Here is a 24,697-nt window from a genome sequence, read left to right as displayed (position 1 = left end):
ATTTATATGATATTCAAGGTTCTAAGCCAAATGTATGCACGTGGTTTTTTTTTTTTCTTCAGTATTAGGTTGCCAAGGTTTTTATTCTGAAAATCTGCCCCTTTTATACATTTTTTATGTTAAAATGTTTTTTAAAATAATGAATGAGAGGCTCTTAGTTCTAGGGAAGGCAGATAACTCAGGATTCCCCCTGCTGTGCTGGGGGCATTAGTGAGCCCAGGTGGGGGATCTTGGTCCCACCCAGTCCCTCTCTGTGCTTCTGCTCTGCCTCTGGGACTTGTGTCTGCGCAGGACTCATTAGCAGTGGGTGTGTGTCTCATCACAGTGGCTCATTCACGGGCCTCCCAGCCGCGCCAGAGAGCGGGCCGCCTCTCTGGCTGTCCTAGGAGGCCGCTGCTCTGGGCTGTCCAGAACAAAGCTGGGCTGCACCCTCTCATGGCCCTGTAGCATCCAGTGTCCTCATAGGAGATGCCCTAAGATCAGAGAAGAAAGGAATCTTTTGGAAATGGCACTGTCACCCTGGATCCTGCCTCTCAAAGAAGATTCTAGGTGGTCAACAGCTGCTCGGTGACCTTCGTGGCGGTGGAGTGGGTAGGCACAGGGTTTAACAAGCCCGGCCTCTCCATCTGCCAGCCTGAGTGCAGGTGCCGGTGACACCGCCCAGCCCGGACAAGGGAAGGGAACAGTGACACAGAGGTCCCGGCAAAGGGCACTGGCTGGCGTGGACACCACTTTAGGACGGCAGTGCTATTTTATTTATGTCTTGCCCATGCTGTAGCGCTCTGTCCTCCATCACGCGTTCGCTGTGACTACATTTCCTCTCAGGTCCATCTCCATCTGATTCAGGCTTTGTTTTTAAGTCCAGCTTTGTCGCTGCTGCCAGAACCATGCCTCAGTGGCTTGGCATGAACCGTTGATCCCATCTTAGGAGTTTCCAAAAGTTTGTTCTGGTCTCTCTGAGAGAAGTAGCATGGACTGGGCCCCACTGCCAGATTGTAGAGTCTGGGGACACGTGCTTGGGGCACTATTTCCATCTTCCGTCTTTGTCTGGTCTCCTTCTCATTAAATCTTCTAGGTCTGTGGAGTTGACTATCAATTGGTGCCTGACCTAGTTACAGAGAGCCACTACATTACCCTGTGCTCATCATAATAAATGGATTATAACAGTTTGTTCCTATGATTCAAAGTGCACTCTGTTATTTTAGACTCATTTCTCCCTCCTGGGACTATGTGTGTGCATGTGAATGCACTTACGTGTGTGTGTGTGTGTGTGTGTGTGTGTGTGTGTGTGTGTTGTGCAGCTGCCCAAATGAAGGCTGACATTTTCCGTTGCTATGTTGAGACTTTGCTTTTGGACCACAGACCTGTGGCTTTGCATGGAATAGTTAATGGGCTTCCTGGTTTCCCTGAATTGATCCCCTTTCATTGTCTATTTGGAGCACTTTCCCTGGAGCACGGATTCTCACGTTTTCTGCTCTTGGTGTCAGCTCTGTTTGTCTCTCTTCTGCCAAAGGGCACCACGGAGTTACTCAAAGGACCTTTGGAACTGTTTGTTCAGTGAATGAAGAGCTCAGTTGGGGTAGTTTCTGGGACAGCACATGCTTCCAACTGGTTCCTGCTGCAGCATTGCTGGGCCATGACTCAGGCATCTGGCTTTTGCCTCTGCTGATCTCAGAAGCCACATGGGAGGCTGACTTTGTTGGTGTGTCCCAGAGTCCGTGACCTTTTCATCATTGTACCTTGCATTTTGAAAGATACTCCCCCCAAACTGTATTTATAAAGTAATAACCAATCTGTGTTCTCACTTTTAATTAATCATATGTACATAATTGCCAATCAGAGCTTCTAATCAGTATGAGTTAATCAGTGTTAACATTTATTTATTTTATGAAGCACCTTCTATGTGACTGACCTATGCCAGGTGCTGGAAACAGAAAAGTGAACAAGACTCAGTCTAGACAAGGGCTTCCAGTATATCCTATTTTTGTTAAGTTATCATTTTAATTTGGGTAAATGTATTGAGCACCTTCTGTGTGTCTGGGGCGGAACTGAATGTCTCACGTATATTATCTTCACTAGTCTGTGAGTTAGGTCCCACAGCCACTTTTCAAGCAAGGGAACTGATCCTCATAGTGTTGAGTGATTTGCTCCAAGACATACATTTAATTACAAAGCAGAGGCAGGATTTGAACCCAGGATTGTCAAACCCTAAAACCTTCCCATGGAGGTTATAGTTAACAACTCCTTGCTTGTTTCTTTCTCTCTCCTTCTGGACAGGTGTTTGGTTTTGTGGGCAGGAGGGGGCCCTATGTTCTTTCCAGGCTCTCTGGCTTCTGGCTTAGTTTCTTTCCCCCAAGTTTTACTGAGATATAATTGACATGTAACATAATGACTTGATGTATGTGTATTTTTTTAAATGATCACCACCATCAATGAACATCAATCACCTCCCATACTTATACATTTTTTCTCTTGTGATGAGTATCTCTTTTAAGATTTACTCTCTTAGCACCTTTCAGATATACAGTATATTATTGCTCGAAGTCTCTGTTTATAGCTTAGTTTGAAGTATATAAAAACACTAAGTACAAATGAATTTGTTGCCCCATATAATAATGGAGCTTTGAGCTTTCTTAAGACATTGAGGTTACTCATTTCCTGATTATTTAAAAAAAATTTTAAATATTTATTTTTGAGAGAGAGAGAGAGAGCATGAGAAAGGGAGGGGCAGAGAGAGAGGGAGACACAGAACCCGATGCAGGCTTCAGGCTCTGAGCTGTCAGCACAGAGCCTGACACGGGGCTCATGAACCATGAGATCATGACCTGAGCCAAAGTTGGATACTCAACAGACTGAGCCATGTAGGCACCCTGTTCCTGATTGTTTTGATAGGGAAACTGAGGCTCTGAGTGTCTAAGGGGTTTGCCTGTACTCTCAGTGTAAGATCTGGGCCTGAACTCAGCACCCCCGAGGTGCAGGCTAGTTGTATCATTTACAGCCCATTACCTTGTTACTGGCTAATTTCTTCTGGATAAGGTGGTGAATCTCAAGAGATCATCTGTGTAACTCTATCTAGACCAGAGCTAAGAGTAGCCAAAATTAGATTATGAGGCAAGCTCATTAAGGGTAAGGGTCTAGTGTTGTTCATCACTGTGTCTCCAACCCCAGCACAGCCTCGGGTACACTGCAGGTGGTCAGTGGGTATGCCATGGATGAGTGAACTGGAAAAAATGAAGGGGGCCTCTAGGGATGGTCATCTCATGTTACCTGTTTGGTTGTTCCTGACCTCCCTTCTTGGATTCTCCCATACCAGAGAATATTTTAGGATCAAAATGATGTTATCAATATTTAATCTGGCACTTCAATGATTCAGTCATTTAGTATCGTGAACTATTTTCCTGTTTCTATTTTGGAATAAATTAGCTGGTTCTTTAGGCATCTTGAAGCAGAGTAGTCTTTTTTGTATTTTCTTTTTTGTTTTGTTTTGGGTTTTCGTTTTGCTTTGCTTTGTTTTGTTTTGTTTTGTTTCTGGTTGTAAAGGAAAGTGATGGAGGCACTCCATCACCAGACTGTGTGTTCACTTTGGTTGTGGCCGGCTCAGGGATTTACCCTGCAAAATAGACACCTGCTGTTACATGAGAATTTATCACATTGAAAATTTGTGTCCAGGACAGATTATATATATGTATGTGTGTGTGTGTGTGTGTATATATATATATATATATATATATATATATATATATACATATATATATATATATCTGTTTTATTATTATTTAAATAATGAGGAAGAATAAAGGGGAAGTATCACCCACCCATGGTTCATTGACTCTGACTTATTCCTTACTTTTCTCCTCCCTTCCAGTAGTTAACTTAGGAACATTTTTACATTGTTGTAATTGGAGTAAAGATTTTCCTTCATAATGAACTATGTTGAATTGGTCCGACATATTTTTCTACATTGCTTTACAATTCACATAATTGTGACTTTGGGAAGGAACTGCTGTTCCATGCAGGGCATGTAGTGTGTTACTTAAACATATTCCTGTTACAACAAGGCGATTTCGACTTTACATCAATAGAAAGTTATTATTCTTACTGGGGATCTGGGTGAAATAGAGTGGGATTATAAGAGATTGGCAGCACCTAGAGGCCCTTGTTCTCAAGTCAGTTATTCCATATGAGTCACTTTGTTACAGCTCCAACGCCCTATTTCTGTGATGAAAAAAGAACACTTGAAACATGCACGTAGAGAAACCTAGAATTAGTCAGTACCATAATTTTTTGGTTAGTTTTCTATTTTTTGGAATTTTTGAAGTTTATTTTTTGAGAGAGAGAGAGAGACAGAGAGAGACAGAGAGAGAGAATAAGCAGGGGAGGAACACACACACACACACACACACACACACGCACGCACACACACACACACAGAATCCCAAGCAGGTTCCATGCTGTCAGTGTAGAGCCTGATACGGGGCTTGAACTCACTAACCGTGCGATCATGACCTGAGCCGAAACCAAGAGTCAGGCTCTTAACTGACTGAGCCATCCAGGTGCCCCACTATTCTTTGGAATTTAAATAATTAAGATGACTTATGAAGCAAGCATCTTTCCTAATTTGCGAGAAGCATTTTCTTCATTTCTGAAACTGGGAGGCGATTAACCGGAAGGCAGAACAACAAAGGAGATAAAATTGTGACCACTCAGGAAAGCAAACCTGGTCTTAGCAGCTTCTTTAGGAAAAAAACAACAGGAAAGGCAGAAAACTGTTGAAGTAAATCTGTGTGTTCCCTTGCAGGTCAAACCTGTTAGGATTAGTCCTTTAATGAGGTCACTGTGTTTTAGGGGATGCATCTACAGAAAGGTTCTGGTAATGAGCCGACTTGGAAGAGGAGGTTGAGAGAGCTTTCATTAACTCTGCTTGCATCATAATTTGGCGAGGTCACGGAGAGAATCTTCTTTAGGACACTAAAAATAGACAGTCTCCTAGATCCAACTGTGCTGTCATCTCTCCTTGTCTGCTTTTTAGTCACATCTTATTTGGGTAGCTCTCTTCATTCTCCTCACCCACCTGCCTCCTTTGTAACTCTGTATTTGCTTCAGATCCGCTGCCGGACCCCGAGTGCTGGGATGATAGTGAAGGCAGGTGGTTTCAGTACCTTGTGCTCACCTGACTGCTTTCCCTTGCCCTTCTATCCATCTTCCTTCCTTCCTTCCTTCCTTCCTTCCTTCCTTCCTTCCTTCCCTCCCTCCTTCCTTCCTTCCCTCCCTCCCTCCTTCCTTCCCTCCCTCCTTCCTTCCTTCCCTCCCTCCTTCCTTCCTTCTGTCCCTCCCTCCTTCCTTCCTTCCTTTTCCCTCCCTCCCTTCTTTTTCACCTTAACACGATCCCTAATTCTACACATTTATCTCTGCAAAGAGACTGGTATGTAGAGATGCTCTATATGCAACATCTGAATAAGTGAGAGGAGGAACGAACGAATGAATGAATGAATGAACTGTCAGATCTCCAAGAAAGCGGTGTTCTACTGAGAGATCAGTGGGGCTGGGAAGACCTCTGCCCCCCTTGAAGGCATAGACCACTACTGTTTTATATCCTCCTCTTTGCACACACTTATAACCCCCACCCCCTCATATGTAATCTCTTCACTTCACCTATGTGTTCTGTTGCTATCTAGTTGTCTGTCTGTACTTGTACACATCTGTCCATATCTTAACATGCACATCTGATATTCAGAATGAAGTTCTATAAAAATTCAAAGGGGCCATTTAACTCCTAGATTCATTATTTCTATTTTTTCCCTCTTGATACCATGGATTTCATCCAGATAAAATCCGACCCCAACCCCTAATATATAGAAAGTGGTTAAAACATAGCCATGGATTAAATAGAAAAAAGCGGGAAGAAGCAGTGATCCCACAACCTCCCCATACCACCCACATCTACCACAGCCCCTGTAGTAGCCTTTGGGGGTACACAGAAATACCCAGTCTTAGGATTTGTGAAGTCCCTCCAAGGTTAGTTCTGGTCTCTGTTTCTGGCCGGCAGCAAATGCAGATGATTATGCTACACTAGGTGGTGACATGGACGACAGGGTTTCTGCTTTTTACCAGTTTATAGGGATAGGGAGTGGCAAGCAAATGGTTGCCAGAGTGATTTCCTAGAACAACAAGGTGTCTGAGGACTTGAGGCCTGAATGGCTGATGGAGACTATACGCTGTAGATGTTGCCTCATCCTGTCAAACACTGAGCATCGGCTCTGAGCTAGGCACGCACGTGCCAATCAGGAGGGGTCCTAAGAAAAAGTCATGATCCAGTCTGTTTTATTAACCTGTTTAAGTTTGCTGTGTCCTTCGTCACTAATTGTTTACTGTTTATTTTTCTGCTTGCTTTCTAACCCTACCACTGGAAGAAAGGTCTGCAAGAGTAGCAGCCCTGTCTGCCTGGTACTCTAGTATCTTGGCCAGGATCTGGCACCTCAGGAGACGTTGGTTTACAGGATGAATGGTTGGTAAAGATGATGCCATAGTGAGTTGAGTGTGTGTGTGTGTGTGTGTGTGTGTGTGTGAAGCTGAAAAGGGAAGATGGGTTATCAGGAGGAAGCAACTTAGCCAGGGCCTTAAAGGACAGGAACGTTTATGAAGAAGAAGAAGAATGTACTTTCTTTTTTTTTTTTAATGTTTATACTTTTGAGAGACAGAGAAAGAGACAGAGCATGAGTGGGTGAGGGGCAGAGAGAGAGGGAGACACAGAATCTGACTATGCCATAGTCGGACGCTTAACCGACTAAGCCACCCAGGCGCCCCAAAGAATATGCTTTCTATGCAAAGGCTAAAGTAGGGAAGAGTGGGGCAATGTGGTTAAGTTTAACAAAAACAGTCATTTCTGGGAAGGAGCTGCCCCAGGTGAGGCTGAAGTCCAGCTGGCTCCCTAACGAAGGGCCTGCCCTTGGGGAAAAGCAGATGATGATGAGGCACTGAAGTCAGAATGTAGTCTGGGGGGCCTGGGTTTGCACCCCCACAAGCTGGGTGACTGGGGTACCTTACCCATCCTCTGTGTCTCAGATTCCTCCACTTGCAAATAGAGGCGATGGATGTAACAGTTTGAGCACAGGACCTAGAACAAAGCAAGGTTTTGTTATTGCTAAAAGCAGAGGACACCAGACCAAGGAGCCCTTCAGTGCTTTGAAACCAGGAGCAGGCCAAGCAGACGTGTGGTTTAGAGTAAGCAGCCAGTAGCATGTGGGGGATGGGCCAGCTCATAAGTGCTCCTGAGAGGCAGATGCTGCCTGCAACCTCCCTGCCTCCTTTCCTCACCTGCTGGAGACACTGAGCACCACCCCCCGGCCCCCCACCAGCCCCTTGCTGGGGCTGCTATAATCTGGTAAGTATTCTAGTCCTATTATATTCACACTAAGGATGTTGCTCCATGCCGAAGTCAGGGTCGTCTGGCTGTGAGCAGTGGGATAAATAACCCTGTGGCATCGTCTCTGGGATGGCTGTGATGGAACTGAAGACCAGCTTTAACTTCATGGGCTCAGAACTCCTGTGCCTGGTTGCGTGTCCTTGTCCCTTTGTGTGCCGCAGCCCCGACAGGGATATGACTTCTCTGCCTGAGCTTTGCATATGAGCCTTCATTCAGACTGCTGTTTCGTGCTATTTCTCCTTTTCTCACTTTTATCATGTAAAGCAGCACTATATGTTTCTGCACCTCATACATCCTTGCAGGCGGCCTTAAACTTCCTGTGGAATAAAACCAGGTATTTGTAAATGTGTGCCATGAATGATAGGGAGACGTACAAGGTGGATTCTGTGCCCTGTGTGTTTTCAACCTAGTTTCTTCTCCATGAGGACCTAGATTCCTGGAGAGCTACCAGACTCTGCTCCTGCCTCACTGCAGACCGTCACCAGGTCTGCACTGACATTCGTCACTTCATTTAAATTTCATTCCTGACCTTGGAAGAGGACCACAGTCATTCCTCATGGGCCCCTGCTGCACCTGACCCAGTACGTGGTATTGATGAGGATGCTGCAGAGAGACGTGGGTCCATGCAGGAGTCTCCTCTTCACCCGTTTCCTCCTCGGAGCCTCGGTGTCTCCATGTGTGAAGTCATCATCGCTTACCCCCACATCAGTCATTCATGCTTATCTTCAAAATATGCTGTTACTTAATATTCTCTTTTGAACTCATTCTGTTTTTCTTAAATATTTTTGAAGCAAATTATATTATGGGGCACCTGAGGGGCTCAGTGGGTTAAACGTCCGACTTTGGCTCATGTCATGATCTCATGGTTCATGCGTTCAAGTCCTGTGTCAGGCTCTGTGCTGACAGCTCGGAGCCTGGAGCCTGCTTTGGATTCTGTGTTTTCCTCTCTCTCTGACCCTCCCCTACTCATGTTCTGTCTTTCAGTCAAAAATACGTAAACATGAAAAAATTTTAAAAATTATATCACTACCATTGATCGTAAACCAGTATCTCTTGTGATAAATAGAAAGTATCCCCCAAATAGATATAATTAAAACAAACAATATAATCTATTCTGACCCTGAGACTACCTTCTCTAAAAAGAGAGATCTGTTCAGGAATTATCACAAATGGAGACTTTCTCTTTGTTGAGATCTGGATTGAAAGAGAATTGAAAGGTACTTTTCTACATCTGACTCGTTGTCACTTAATGCCAAAAATAATAATAGTAATTTATGGGACTCCTATTGTGTCAGGCATTGCACTAATTTCTTTATATAGAGTCTTTGTAGCAGAAAACTGATAAATTTTTGATCATAATGATGCTGACTAATGATATTTAGTGAACAGTAAATTTGTGCCGGAAACAATAGGGTAATGTGTGTGCATTCTTTCATTTGTCAAGGAATGTCCATTTTATAGGTAAAGAAGAAGAGTCCTAACTTATGGAACTGGTGAACAGTAGAACCCCAAATGGGAACGGGCCTGCCAGACCTGAATTCCATCCCCCAGCAGGGACTGTGCTGCCTGCCATCTGTCTGGCTCTCTTGCTTCACTTTTCCTCTGTTTGCTGGCTGACATACCACTTGGTTCGGTCTCTGAACAGGGTCCTCTGGCTTTCTCCAAGGTGACCAGACCATCTTGTCAGGGACTGTGAAACCTAGCTGTGTCTACTTATCACCACCACTATGGCTAAAGGAGACCTCCCCCAACCCCCGCCACCCAATGTCCTCATGGTCTTCTGTGCATGAAGTATCCTTATAAAGATTGTCTTTATAATGGCACCAGGTTGGGCCCGTGAAAGACCATTAGAGAGGGAATGGGTCCTAGAGATCCGCCTAGCTCAGTGTTCCCCCAGGTATGGTCCAAGCTCTTTTGGAGGGTGGCTGGGTACTTTCAGCAAGGGAACTGATTATTCCAATTACAGAATTCCAGAGACTCAGGACAGGAAAGAAACGTATTGACCACCCCAGTATCCAATGTCAAAATTTATTTTATAAGTTGCTGGATAAGGAATGTGGTTTAAATATTTCCAGAGATGAGCAATCGACAAGTGAATAGTATGTTTGTGTGCATGTGTATATGTGTGTGTGTATAACTTTACACACTTAAAGTATCAGACAGCTGCAGATATCAAAACCAAGAAGGCATAAAGAAAACCTATTTCAAAATCAAGCCTGGTTTTCTTAGATGACATCATAGGATAGAGATTTAATAAGTGGACATTGTAATGGAAGATGTCACAGAGCTATTGTTTGAGTTCTAATAGGATGTTTGCCTGTCACTTTGACACCATTGATCCAAGCCCAATCTAGGAAGATGACCCAACTGTACACAGCTTCTGATAATGATATTTTTGTCTTTATTCTCAGTTCTTATCAATGAAAGCATTTAAAACAGACTTTATTTGTAATCATTTGAGTATTTAAAAACAGATGAAGGGGCACCTAAGTGGCTCAATCAGTTAAGCGTCCACCTCTTGGTATCGGCTCAAGTCATGATCTCATGGTTCCTAGGTCCTAACCTGCTGTCAGCGTGGAGTCTGCTTGGGATTCTCTCTCTCTCTCTTTCTCTCTCTCTCTGCCTCTCCCCTTCTCTCTCTCTCTCTCTCAAAAATAAATAAACTTTTAAAAACATAAATAAAAAATGATGAAAACAAAATAAATAGAACTTTGAGGGTATGTGTGTATGTGTGAATCTGGGCGGTCCTGGGAGAATAGCCTGAATAAAGCTTTCTATGGGGATATTCAATTCTTGATATTGGCATGTGAGCTTTCCCTAGATCTTGAAGAATGTCAAAATTTGTGCATACAAGTGAAGAATATAATTCCACCAATAAAGTGCAGCAAACTATAACTGAAACATTTCACTGGCCCGCTTCCCCTGCTGACCCTGAATGAATCCTGTGTACTTAACGAGGTGTGATGAGCATGCAGAGTCCCCTCTAGACTCACTCGCTGGGCTGGCTCGTGTCAGCCCCTCTGTGGCCAAATTCACACTTGTGCCTGAAGAAACTTAGAAGTCACCATCCACTGTGGGCCTTCAGAGGTTCTTGCACCTCAGTGTTGGGGACTCAGTTCTTTATTTACTAGCTTAATTGTTCCAAAGCTATTTGGAAGCATTTAGTTTGTGACTTTGTCCAATGGATATACAATCGGCGAGAAAACACACATGCTTTTGCCTTTGTGATGCTTATGAACAATATGAATTTGTATAGTTTGTATCTTCAGAATCAGTATCCAGGAAGAGGTATATGACAAAACGGCACTTTTCCTTAACTTAATTAATTTTACATTGCAAAAGGACAGTCCCACTTAATTTTGAGAAAACTTGTTTGGTTTCTTTCCAAGCATAATGGCCCCAAGAGAGAATGCACTCCTATGATATCATAAATCAGTCACATTGCTACAGAGAGTGCAGCTAGCTTTTCTTACTTTGAGAGGTAATAGCAGACTCTGAGTATTACCAGCAAGCAGCAAAAAACTCTGCTGTGTGTGTGTGTGTGTGTGTGTGTGTGTGTGTGAATACTTCTTTGGCTTTATGAACACGGCGTTTTGCAAGTAAGTTGATTTCTTGGTTGTATGAACATTTCCCAGATTTGATAAACTGTTAAATATAAAGTCTCAGGTCTTGGGTTATACGCTGTTCGTCACTTTTTTGGAGGTACCTCATCAACAGCTTCTCTCTCTCTCTCTCTCTCTTTTTCTCTTTCTCTCTAGATAGTTCAGTAGTCTGGTAAAGTGGTTGAGTCACTGGTCACTTAAAAAAATCATTGGACTGCTTCCCTAAATTAGTGCCCTGATTTATGTCTGCAGAAATGTTGAGTATGGCTGTTGGATGAATCGCTTGGGTTCAGACTCCCTGTGTCCAAATCCTGGCTTCACTGCTTTGTAGCTCTGTGAATGAGAGCAACTTTATTCCATCTTTCTTAGCCTCAATTTCCTAGTTATTAAATAAAGAAAATGATAGCATCTGACAGATAAGATTGTTATAACATTACATCATGTATTATGTGAAAGTACTTAGCATGGGACCTAGCACATTACAAACTCTCAATTAATGTTTTCTTTGCCTGTTTGGATTAAGTTGTGTCTACATAACACATGGCTCCTGGGAGTACAGAAGAGATGATATAGTTCGCATCAGGTGTACCTGTCTATAACCATGCCCTTAAATCCTCAAAGATGATTAAATGTTTCACTTGGCATCTGAAGTATTTGGGAAATATGGATCACATTTTTCAAACTCAGTTCTTACACAAACACACAGATTTACCGTCAGTCAGTCAGGAGGTACCTATTGGTTACCCAGTCTTGTTAATAGCCAACTGTTTGCAAAAAGATAGCCTATTTTTAACTATAGATTTTAACTATTTTAGAAAATGAACCAAAACAGTTCAACATTGCTTTTATCAAGGCTGTGTAATTTGGGCCAAGTGAGGACATGTGACAGTCCTTAAAAATTTTTACAAATTATACCTGTACTTTGACATCAGGTGGATAAAAAGGATACATTTTTATGTTTAAAAAATTTTTTAAATACAGTTTTATGGTTGTTGTCCTTTTAATACCATTCATCTATTTCTCCAATAAGCGAGGCTCTGTTAAGGGTTAGCCGTGTACTGATCCAGGCCAGACAAACTGACTATAAGATGTAGCTTCTGTCTTCCAGAAGCTCAGAGTTTCCTTGGATGCAACATCGGAAGGGGCAGACAGACATAATAACAGAGCTCTTCCTGGCAGAGAAATCTAGAGGAACAGAGGTGCACAGCAGGCCTTACTTACCTGGGCAGGACAGGAGGACATGAGGCTGGGGGCAGACTGGGAAGAGGCACATAAGCTGTATCAACCAGGGTGGCCATCTCCCGACCTGATAGGGAAACATTTCGAGTTTTAATATTGTCAGACTTTTCTTTTATGTAAAAATATAAAAAAAGATCATTGTCCTCTAGTAAATGCCTCCATCAAGAAAGGAGTTTCTGGGGGCGCCTGGGTGGCGCAGTCGGTTAAGCGTCCGACTTTAGCCAGGTCACGATCTCGCGGTCCGTGAGTTCGAGCCCCGCGTCAGGCTCTGGGCTGATGGCTCAGAGCCTGGAGCCTGTTTCCGATTCTGTGTCTCCCTCTCTCTCTGCCCCTCCCCCGTTCATGCTCTGTCTCTCTCTGTCCCAAAAATAAATAAACGTTGAAAAAAAAAAAAAAAAAGAAAGGAGTTTCTGTTTTGCTGTGTGCTGCTTTACTGTCAAATGCTGAGATGTTTGTTCATTCACAACACCGAGACAAGTAGGCAAAATAAAACAAACTGCAGAAGGAGGCGTTAGTGTTGTTCTGGGAGTTTGTGACTGTATGTGCCCTGACTGCTTTGTTTACCCCAGTGATTCTTTCTAAAACTTTACCAGTGCCCCGTATGGACATCCCTGAAACCATCCTGTAAGGGAAGGATGTATGGACGTCCCTGAAACCTTCCTGAAGCTGGATTTGCTTGCCACCTCTCCGTCTCCCTAAAAGGTTAAAATATAAAGTGGCTGGCATTCTAGGGCAAAAACAAAATATACTCTTTTTATTTTCCTTCTATTGTAAGTGTTCCTCTCAGGTTCAATAACAGTATATAAACAGATTCCATGTATATTTGCGACTTTTACGGGGGATGTGCTTAGATTTTCCCCTTATTCTGACATTTCATTCCTTTTTTATTCAATAGAGAAATCATCATGGCATAGTGGGAAGGCAAAGCCTTAGGAGCAAGGGAAATCTAGGTTGGAATTCTTATTCTACTACTATTAATTAGCTATGTTATGTTGGCTAAGTCAATTTAACACTCTGAGGTTAAATTCCTTCTCTTTTAGGAGGTAGCAACCGTAGAAAACAAGCCCCCTGCAGTGCTGTTGGCAAGATCAGTTAAAAGAAAAATGCACATAGAAGCACCGAGGCAGTGTAGATCAGGGGGATGTAGTAGGTGGCAAATAAAACTGGAGCTGCCAGGATCACAATTGTAGATATGTTAACAGAGAGAAATCAAAACGACATCATTTGGGCAAGACATGGGGATAAAATGGAGAGTAGCAGGAGGCTTGCTCATATGCTAGATGACTGTTTGTTTATTCATTTCCCAACGATATTACAAAGGCTGTGAATATTTATTTAGTTCTGCTCCCAATAGTCCTTCTAATAGGGAATTATTTGGGAACAACGAAAGACATTTGTAAATGCGGCTGATAAGACTGGCATTGGACAAGGAGTGTTTTGTTGGACACAAGAATTCTATTGTCCCCGGCTTCAGTTGTCAAGTGCCCGGAGAACCCAGAATTTATGGTGCAAGCACAATGGTCCTTTCAGGGCCCAGCGAAAGAGCTGTGAGATCCTGCTCCCTGGCTTTTCAGGGCTTCTAATCTTTTTATGGGGCCCAGACAATGCCGGATTCAGCCGCTGCCTGAGCCTCCTGACTGTCCATTGGCCGCCAGGTATTGTGCGGTAATTACCATGGTGACAATGGACTCTCTCCACGGCCGTCCATCGGCGCTTTGGAAAACGGTGAAGGTTGTCACTTTGTATTAGGTGCCTCTAAAGGCATGGCTTACTTAGAAAAACTGCTAAAGGGAAATAAAGAAAATCGTGTTAAGAGTTTGATTTAAAGGGCCACTGTGTCAAATCCATTTGGAGCCCAGGACCTCTTTATGGATGTTTTCTTGTAATTACGGTCAGACATTGGGCGTCATCCCTGTCCAGGCGGTGAGGGGCCGGCCTTGGAGGTTTTGCAGGAAGGCGTGAGCTGTGGGCAGCTGGCAGCCCTTAACATTGGGTGAGAGCAGAAGTCTAAGCTGAGGCGGGGAACTTGGAGGGATCCCGGAACTTCTTTGAGACTCCCTTTCCTCAGCTGCAAAAGAATGGTGTGGGAAGCGCTCGCAGATTAATGTTAAGTATATGTTATATACGATGCATGCAAAATACGTGAATATTACTTCTCTATAGATGCTTATACATCCACCAGAGAGCTTTATGAATAGCAAATCTACGATAAAAGGCAAAACTACTTTTTACATCGTGCACAATGGAAAAAGCCCAATCTATATCTTTTCATAATCACAGGTACTGATTATTGAGTGCCTATCCTGGGTGAGGTAATACAATTATTATCACTATTCTTAATGTAATCCTACAAAATAGTTATTATCCCCATTTTATACTGAGAAAACTGAAGCTTAGAGAGGTTTTGTTTTCTCGAAGTCAGACTAGCTTGGAAAAGGTAAAGCCTGGATTTTTTTTTTTTTTTTCAGAGAGAGAGATACAGAATGAGCACACATGTCAGCAGGGAAGGGGCAGAAAGAGAGGGAGACAGAGAATCCCCAGCAGGCTCCACGCCATCAGTGCAGAGCCAGATGCAGGGCTCGATCCTACGAACCATGAGATCATGACCTGAGGCAAAATCAAGAGTCAGCCGCTCAACCGACTGAGCCACCCAGGCACCCCAAAGCATGGATACATTAAATTGAATGTATCCTCACTGCTTCCCTTCATTTTTTAAAAAAATTCAGAATCTATAAACCTTTCCTACAAAATATGTTTCACCATATGGTTTTGGAACTTTGGCAATAATTTCTTTACAGGAAAGAAAAACACTCAGTGATGATTATTAACTGGGCTTATTCATCTTTTCAACAATGTCAGGAACATGTGACACCTATAAAAGGAAGAAACCCCTGCTCACAGGGTGCCCAGAGTCCACTGCCTGTGTGCTGCTCGGACAGAACAAGAAAAAGACACAGCAGAATCTGCAAAACCACTTGATCTTTCCATTAAAGCAGAAAAGCATATGGCCTTTGCTTGACTTCTTGGCCAAAAAAAAAAAAAAAAACCAAAAACAAAAACAAACTGGCAGTTTCAGAAACCTGATATTTCATTTGTTTATTTAATAGTAACATATTTAATCATAGTTTGTCTCAGCTCCCTACCAAGATACCTGAAATCCCTTGTACTGTTACACCAAAAAGTAGTTTTCTGGGCTGACATACCAGAGGTACAGACATGATTTACCCCAGAAAGGTCTCATTGTGCGTTCTTAAATCTGGCAGGAAAGGAATGGGTTGTTGGTGATCCAGTCCAGCTACTCTGTATCCTTGCTCTAAGCACTTGGGCACTTCCTGCTTAGCCTCAGTTTCTTCATCTGTAAAATGGAGCTGTCACTGTCTCCTTGTGCTCCCTTGCTCCCTTCAGTAACAACTCTTTCCCCTTTCACCCGTCACCCCCCATGCCATACCTGCATCAGCACTGCATACATAGTGGCCCGGGACCCTGAAGCATGTGTTGATGGAGTTAGTGGGATGTGGACTATTTTAATTCACATATGCTTTCAGCCCTTACCCTCCCCCGACCACAGCACCACATATTGTTGTTTTTGTTGTCCTTGTAGTGTTAACAATGATCCTGGCCCCTGTCTGGGCTGCCTGCGTCCGCATTCTTGTGGAGGATCCATACATGTAGATCTGTCAGTCAAAGCGTGTGATTTGGAGCAGAGATCCTCAGAGAGAGACAGCAGTATGACCCGTGGGTCAAAAGAAAGACTATGGACTTGTGTGTACTGAGCCTTCTAAACACTCAGAGCTCAGCAAGAGAAATCTGCCACAATCATATCCCCATCCTTCCCTGGCTTTTCTCCTTGCTTTTTGTATGCTCACTAAGGGTCTTCTCCATCCTGCTTGACACTCTTGGCTTCAGTGTTCTTTTTCCTGATTTCTTCATCTCTCTGCAGTAATCTATGGCATGTTGCGTCTCTGCCCCTAGAGGCTCAGTGCTGCGGGACCTCTGCGCGCAGCACTGGACAGAGCTGGAAGCAGGCGGTGACTCTGTCCTGGGAGAGGGCCCGTAACAGCACACAGTCCTTGAGAAAGGAAGGGGAGTCACTTGGAGAGTAGGTAGGGATGGATGCCACAGTGCTGGGTTGGATTTCCCTGGCTCAGAAGGGAACGCATGATTCCAAGTCCTGGGGAATCATGAGATGCGGCGGGGAGGAGGGAAAATGAAAATTCCAAGCAGGAACAGCAGTGCAGAAAGAGAAGATGGGGGAGCATACACACATGGCCCTCTCACACCGAATTGAGTCTGCTGAAAGCACAAAAACAGCCAGGATTTCTTCTGTCATTGTTTTCTTTTCTAAGAAGCATGGTGCAGTTGTATACCAACATTTCCCACACAACCTACATCTCCTCTTTCTTGAATGTTTGCAGGGATTGGAATTCATAGACATTTAACCCGGCTATTTTTGTTTTCCTTCCAAAGCTCTTAATTGTCTGTGCAGGTTTTTGGTGAAAGGAGTTTTATAGAGAATAGTTTGCAGAGAGGTAAACAGTATGAGGCAAAAGGGGAGTTCAATTAGTTGTTATAGATTTGAGAAGTAAACTCTGAGAAGCACACTGGCAACAGATGCAGCTGCATGATTCGCTGACTGCATACTGGGGCAGGCAAACAGAAGGAGCATAGGCTATCATGTCTGCCCTTGTGGGATTCTGGTCCCACCTTGGGTGTTATTGGCTGCACATCTTGGGCACAGAGTCTAATCCTTTGAGTGGTCGGGTGAGATACCCAGATGGGCTCATGACAGCCAGAGTGGTGATATGTATTTAAAGAGAATACATTGGTGAGGCTTGTGGCAGATGTCTGTTCCATTTATGGTGTACTAGTTATCCATTGCTGAGTAACATACTGTCCCCAATTTAGCGACTTATAACAATTCACTATTACCTTTTATAGTTGAGTTTAGTGAAGTCATCTGGGTGGTTTTTACTTGGGGTCTCTCATGCTGTGGAGTCAGATGGCTGGAGTCACATGAAAGTTTGACTGAGTTGGAAGTCCAAGATGGCATCTTTGTCCACCATCTGGCACCTCAGCTTGGATGCTTAGAATAGCTAGGTATGGCTGGGCATCTCTCTCTCTATCCATGCAGCTTCTCCACATGGCTAGCTAGTGCTTCCTCCCAGCATGCAGGTCTAGAGTATTCAGACTTCTGACATGACAACTGACTTCTCCCAGATGAAGCTTCCAAGAGCACAAGATAGGCTACAAGATTTCTTATGACTCATCGTCTGAAAGTGTAGAGTGTCACTTTGCTCTGTCTCATGGGTGACTCAAGGACAGCTCAGATTCACATAGAAGGGGCACTGGGGCATGAATATTTGCTGGTAGGGTTCCTTTGGGAGGGGGGCATTTTTGGAGACTAGCTCAACATGCAAGGTGATTGCAAAGTAGGGTCCTTGATCAGTTATGGGTTGTGTGCACTGTCCATGCGGCTTTTTCTCTATGACCAGACACCATGTCCATCTGGGAATAATCCCAGTGCTACTTTGTCCTCGACATCCTGGGAGTAGCGCACAGTAGGACAGTTTTATTATTCTTGCTACAGTCACCGAATCAAGATGCTATGGACACATTTTAGATTTATAATTCATCTTCAGCCATTAACCAAGAAGGGTTTTTGACTGTTGTCGTTGCTGCTGCTGCTGTTGCTGCTGTTGTTGTTGTTGTTGTTTAGCAGAAGGGATAATGTGTGAGGAGCTATTGGATGGAACCAAGATGAGACAAGGAAAAGTGGATTCGGAAGCAGAAAGGAAGCATAATAAAGAAAGTCAACTAAGAACCTGTTTCAGTTCTTAACGCAGACCAGGTTGATCCTAGAAGGTAGAAGCCCTAGAGGTGAAGGACGTTCAAGAAATCCTCTCTGTCATTGTGTTAAAGCTATTCCAGCCGCCACCTTCCTTGGTTCAGTGCCTCAGTTTTTGAACACGACAGCTGTTCAGACACTCTGTATTCGTCTCTTCATTCACCGAACAGATATACAGTGAGCAGCTGCTCTGGGCTAGGAAATGTGTTAGACACTTTGGGAGATATGAAGATGAATCAGACCAGAATTTGGGCAGAACACAGCCCCCACACAGAAATCCAGAGTATGCTGTAGTGCGGGAGGGGGCGGAGAGGAATGTAATCTTGATAAAGAATTGCAGCTCTGTCTGCTCAGCTCCGCTGGTGTAGGGATGACATCTCCTATCACCGCTGCCACCACCGTCACTCTTTTGCCCTGGAGACTGTCATTCTGTAAGGATCTGGCAGCACCACAATAGTGCTTCTCCCTCGCGGAGGGAAGGTACCTACTTTGGACTCAGACACAATGTGGGTTGTCTCAGAAACTGGCTCCAAGACTTCATATCCCCCTACAGGTTTGCTGGAGCAAATGTATGTGACGTATGTAGTGTGTTGTAAGAAGTTGGATGAATGGCTCCCTTTATCTTTTTGTCCGAGTACCAAATACACACACAGTCACGCCGTCTTTTGATACCTTTAAACCCATGGTAGGTTTCTCCCATTTCCTACACAACTGTGATCATTTGTTTACATCTCTCCACACCTGGGCTGTTTTCCTCCAAGAAAAGTCTATCTATGCAACTGTGTATCCCCAGTGTCGAGTAGTATGTCATTTTATCGATTCACGTCACCTTTAGATTAATAATGGTCCTTTCACTTTTTGCAGAAATCACTGTATTTTCGGCTCAGTGGACCCGTGACACTCGTTCCTGTTGTCATTTGTTGAGTGACCAATCAGATGGGTGGAGTGTGTTATAGAAATTGGCAGCAAGTATCCAATGGGTGAAGAAGGTAAGATGGATCCACTTTACTATACTATGGATGTGGAGGTGGAAATGATGCCCAGTGGGCCCCTCCCTGCAACCTGCCTTTGTTTGAACCTTCACCCAATCTAAAGAAGTACCTGAGATGAAAGCTGGCCTACTTTCTTGGGATTTGAGAAATGTGATTATTCACTGTTGTTCTTGGGTTCTCTTTATTGAACATCTGTTATGTATTAGTACAAAGGTGATCGTTTTTTGTTTGTTTTTTTTGGGGGGGGAAGTGGGGTGACTATAGAAGATTCAGAGGAGGAAGAAAGAACTAAAAGAGATTCTTCAGCAAAAACTCAGCTGGATAGACTAGAAAAATTGCCATGTTGCTTTTCCCCACCTTTTCTTCTTTTGAAGATAATTCTATAAGTGCGAACAAGGTGGCTTACATCCCATGGCCAGGAGGCTGAACCTTTTAGACCTTGAAAGACAGAACATAAGATCATAAGCCAAAAGGCTGACTTCAACTGCCAGGCCCAGCTTTTCCATTCACTATCCACGTGCCCTTAGGTTAATGAGCTCTTTTCCGGGCCACAGGGTGGTTGGACCTAGGGTCTTTAACAGTTTTTAAGTTTTAGGATTCTATGAATCCAATTATCTCCTCTATTTTTTCAGTGGTAACTGAAGCTATTTTTGTAAGACATTCTAATATCCAGGTAGAAATTTAATAATTAATTCTACCAGCATGATTCCCTACATTTTAGGGGTCTAGACCCATCTATCCATATGTCTATGGCTCATCTCCATGTAGATGCCCACCAAGTACCTTAAATGCAGAGGCCAAATATAAGTCATGCTTTTCTCCTCTAAACCTTCACTTTGTCCTATGTGTCACATTTCAGGGTAGCATCACAATTAACCCAGATCAGAAACATGGGAAGGGTACCATGCCTCTCAATCCCTTACCTCCAACAGCAGTTTATTCCTATTGCTTCTTACTGGTGCTACTCTGATTACCTCTGAAATATATATATATTTTTCTCTTTATCCCCATTGCCATCATCCAAACATGATCCTGTTTCTCCAGGATTACAGTTGTTGCCACCTGACAGGTCATTTTGCCTCTGGGGTTACTTCAACTCCAGCATGTTGTATCTTTCATACAAATCCTAAACAATGTCCCTACATCTGGATATTATTTTATTTTCCTGCTTAATCTTTTCAATATCAGAGATATGAATTCCTTAATAAACTTCTTCCATGACAAGGCCACTGTTTTGCTGTCTAGATTCATCTCTTGGCCGTTCTCTCTGTACACCCAGCCCTTACTATACACGTCTACTGTATGATCTACTATAGGGTACAACTGTATTTACACAAAGTCCCATAATTTCTCTTTCCTTACAAGCTAACTCTCACTCACTTTATATCTTGGCTTGCACCTCGCTATCTCTAAGGAATTCTCTCTGATCCCTGTAGACTGAGTAATAGGTGTCTCCTAGGCAACACTTTAGTAGTCCAAGATTACACCATTTACTATGACTTCAACATTGGGCTGTAATTATCTATTTAATTGTCTATCTTCCCAGCTATACCTGGAGATTCTCGAGGGCAGGACTTACTTGGGGACTGCTGTGTTCCTAGTTGCAACTACTGTATCTGGCCTCAAGTAGGTTCTCAATAAATATTAATCAAACATATGAATAGGAACTTAAGTATATTTTGAATAGAAGATGAGGAAGGGCAGCTGATGTTACCACAGAGAGAAAAGTCAGAATAATGGCAGCTAACAGGTATTGATTGCTTAGTACACATCGGGCAGATAAGATCTTTAAAGGCATCACCCCCCATAATCCTTGCAAAAACCTAATGTGGTAGGTACTATAAATATCCAAGATTTTCTAAATGATAAAAATGAGTGTTGGAGAAGATAAGCAGCTTGCGTATGACCATATTGCCATAATTTCTATCCTTGGAAATTTTTATCCTTGAGATGCGTGACTTTAGCTAGAGCTTATGTATTTTACCACTCCCTTATCTTCTCTTATTCGTGAATGAATCTGCTCTGTAAGGACAAAAAAAAAAAATTTCCTCCACATGAGGCAGGACTCTTTTCTTACAGTCCACACAAGCTTTTGTTACATAGATGGTCATCCCCTGTGACTAGACCTGTAAATCTTTGGTGATTTTCCGGGTGTTCGTACACTCATATTTTAATGTGAGTCTGTTTGAGGACAAAATTCCAATTTGGGGAGGCCCCCCAAATCTTTCTCCCCTGCTCTGATTGATGTTTATTGTAGGAATAAACCAATGAATGAAAACTCTCTTCAAGGAGCAAAGTGGCCCTTCCCTGTGAAAGCACCAGTATGATCTGCTGTGTATGACTGGCTCCCCTCAAATTAGCATATTTTGCACTCATTTGCTCCAAAGCCTGGCTCAGCAGACGAGATGCATCCCTCCTGTAGAAATGTCTGGGAATGATGATCATCTCATTTCTGACAAGCCAAATGGGTCTCTTGGTTTCACTGGCCCTGTGAATTATTCAATAGAACATGCAACTGACATTTCCTATTTTTCTACATAATAGGGACAATTAGAATGAGGTATCAATGAAGCAGAGTCAGAAGTTAAATAGAAAGTACTTGAATTTAATTTCTCTTTTAGGAAATCTGCTACTTGTCTTTGTTTTTTTTTGTTTTTTTTGTTTTTTTGTTTTTGTTTTTTTCTATTTAGAAATTAAGAACAGCCTAGTTTGGAAAGTTCTGCATAGCCTCTTTCTAAGGAGAGGAAGGTAAACTATTCTAATGTTCATAAAACCCTTGACAAAAAACCACAGCATGGTATAGACAGAATGGCCACTTGATCTTTCAGGCTAAGATTCTTGTTTACAGAAAGGATTTTATTTTATTTTATTTTATTTTATTTACTTTACTTTACTTTATTTACCTAGAAGAAAGGAAAGACTTGTTCATGATTATACTATAAGGTTTTGGAAGAACAAAACAAAATTAGCCAACAACTTAGGCTGAGGACTCAGATTCTTGGTCCATGATCAGTTCACAATGCCAGCATTTCTTGAAGGTATGTTTTTTGAAGGCAGAGATGAAAGGGCATTTCCCTTTTCCTGGAGGAGCTTCCAATCAAGTTGCTCTGTATAAAGTGCTCAAAATCCAAGTAGGAAGAAAAAAGAGTGAGATGGGGTAGAGAGAAAGACTTGTAACAAATGGTGGTGACAGGGTTCGGGCTTATAGGATCAGCTCTTAGGCTGACCTCCAGGGAGATCCACTTGAGCCTCATTCCTGGCACACATTTTACTTAGGTGTCTCCTCAGAGCAAGGGAGGAATGACCTAGGTTAGCTACAGGATAGTGCTTCTCAGCCCTGCTACCTGGCTGGGCTTGTATACTAGGGCACTGGGGCAGATAGGAATGCCTTGAAGTGAAAAGTATTTGCCCTTCTGTTCATGAAAAACTTACATGCATTGAGATTCTCCTGAATGATAATCAGCAGGGGCCAGTGGTCACAGGTCACCCAATTATCTTTCATTTGCATAAAAATCAATCCCAAAAAGCCGCTTGGGGGGGGGGGGGGCGGCTCACCTGTGTTGAAGTATCCACCAGGCCCTGCTTTGTCCCTGACAGTCTGAAATGTTGGCAGCCTGCCTTCAAACCCCCTGTGCCTGCTGGGTCTGTCTGCGAATGCACATTTCCTATTTTGGGATGTAGGCCATTGTGGAGAAAGAGGCCAAGTATCTGTCTATAGCTGGTGTCACCTGAATAAAAAACAGACAGTCCACTTGCTGACTTCTTTGCCAATCTTCAGTCTGTGCAATGTGACTGCCAGTACCACAATCAACCAAGAATTACAGGAAGCTTTTGTGTGCTGGGCAACTTCAACCAAAGTTGTGGTTCTTTGATCTTGCTTTATTTAACTAACGGTGAACAAAATGCAGAGACCACTCCTGATAATAACAGTAAGAGCTGATATTTAATGAGCGGGCCCACGTGCGGCCACTGTGCTATGTGCTTTACATTCACGATCTTGCTGGATATCACCAGAACTTTGAGTGGTATGTGCAGTCGTCATCACAGTTCTTTTGTAGATGAGGACCTTGAGGTCCAGAGAGGTTAACATGAACTTGCCAAGGGACATCTGATTAACAGTGGGTAGAGCTAGCGTCTCTTCTCCTGAGCACTGACTCTTCTAGTTCTTTTGCAGCCTTAATGAACTTGGAGGGCAATTGTGTTACAATTCTTTGGGTATGGCCATGTCCTAAATCTCCACTTGGTTATAAAGGAGACTCAGGCTTCTGGCTAATGCATTAGTATGCAGCTGAATGTATGAGCTCTGTGAGAGGTAACACATTGGGAGAGGCAAAGAGAACCCTGAATGTGTTAACTTATCAGCCATCTCTTGAGAACTGTTCTTGTTGTAGCCATTGGACTAGGTACTGGAAATAAAACAATGGGACAAGGGCACGTGCATCGGGGGATACAACAATGAAACTAAAGTCATGCCTCGAAGAACCTCCCTTCTTGTGATGGAGCCAAGCTGGCAGACAAATAACCATGGTGCATAGCTCCTTCTAGACAGGTCCAGGGTCGCACAAGGTGCACAGAGGGACTGTGAAAATAGTAGAAAAAAGAGGAAATCGGGAAGCTCCAGTAGAGAGGTGACCTTTAGACATGAAGCCTGAGTAAGAGTTTACCAGGAAAAGATCAGGAAGAATTTTGCAGTATAGAAGTTCTGTAGAAACAGAGCAGTACAGCAGTTCTTGAGCCAGTGTTTGTCATGATGAGGTGGGCTATTTTTGTCTTTATTATCCTTAAGTAGATAAGACTGTTAAATAGATGAAGATGGTTTGAAATTCAAAAGGTGATAACAGGTCTACAGACAATTAAGTCTCCTTCAATGCCTGTCCTTTCCTGGAGGCAGCTGCTACTTTTGGATTCATATGTGACTGTCCAGAGATTTTCTGGACAGTTAGAACCACACATATCCACATGGTCACTCATCTGTACCTATGACTACCTTTCTGTACCTATCTGTACACTCTCCTCATCTGTACCTATAGATCGTATCTAGCTATAGACACTGTTATGCACACTGTTCCAGAAAAAGAAAACTTGATGAAGTTTTTCTCCTTGTTTGCTTTACGTGCTCTCCTTTGATTTTAAACTTTTTAAAATTAAGAAAAATAACAAACCTGCAGAAAGTTGCAAAAATAACACAATGAATTCTTAGGAACCCTTCATCTAGAATCACTGATTTTTGAAAATCATTTTGTCATGTTGCATGCAATGATTTTATGGATTTAATCCCAAATGAAGATACAGCTTGGATGTCAGTTACCCAGAGACCTGCGTGAGCTTCCTCTCCCCAGCACTTACTTCCTGAGACAACCCAGGTATACCTGAAATCTAGAACATGTTCCACTTCGTGTCAGTTGCTCTGAGATGCCCTAAGCAGCAAATCCAGGTCCAGGATGGAGACATCAGGAAGGGCCATTCTTTGGGTCACCGGTTATCTACCTTGTGGTCATCTTCGGGAAGGAGTTTTGCCCTGTCTGGTCAAGTGCTCACTCAGCAAGAAGTGAGTGTCTCAGACAGGTGAGCATGCTCTCTGCACTTACTTTCCTGG

The 24,697-nt window shown here is 43.1% G+C and overlaps 1 protein-coding gene across 4 annotated transcripts in view; it reads left to right on the top strand.

Annotated features, from left to right (window-relative positions):
• Positions 1 to 24,697, top strand: part of LOC123579255 (cadherin-11) — a 152,423-nt gene that overhangs the window by 44,540 nt on the left and 83,186 nt on the right. For 2 of the 4 annotated variants that reach the window (XM_045442970.1, XM_045442971.1), the window contains one exon: positions 18,974 to 19,098. The exons of the other annotated variants lie outside the window; for them this stretch is intronic. The gene's annotated coding sequence lies outside the window, so the exon portion shown is untranslated. The remainder of the gene's footprint in view (positions 1 to 18,973; positions 19,099 to 24,697) is intronic. 4 annotated transcript variants of the gene reach the window in all.

Source organism: Leopardus geoffroyi, chromosome E2, assembly GCF_018350155.1.
Source record: "Leopardus geoffroyi isolate Oge1 chromosome E2, O.geoffroyi_Oge1_pat1.0, whole genome shotgun sequence".
NCBI lineage: Eukaryota > Metazoa > Chordata > Mammalia > Carnivora > Felidae > Leopardus > Leopardus geoffroyi.
The sequence above is the reverse complement of the archived record's forward strand: the minus strand, read 5'-3'. Positions and strand labels throughout refer to the sequence as shown.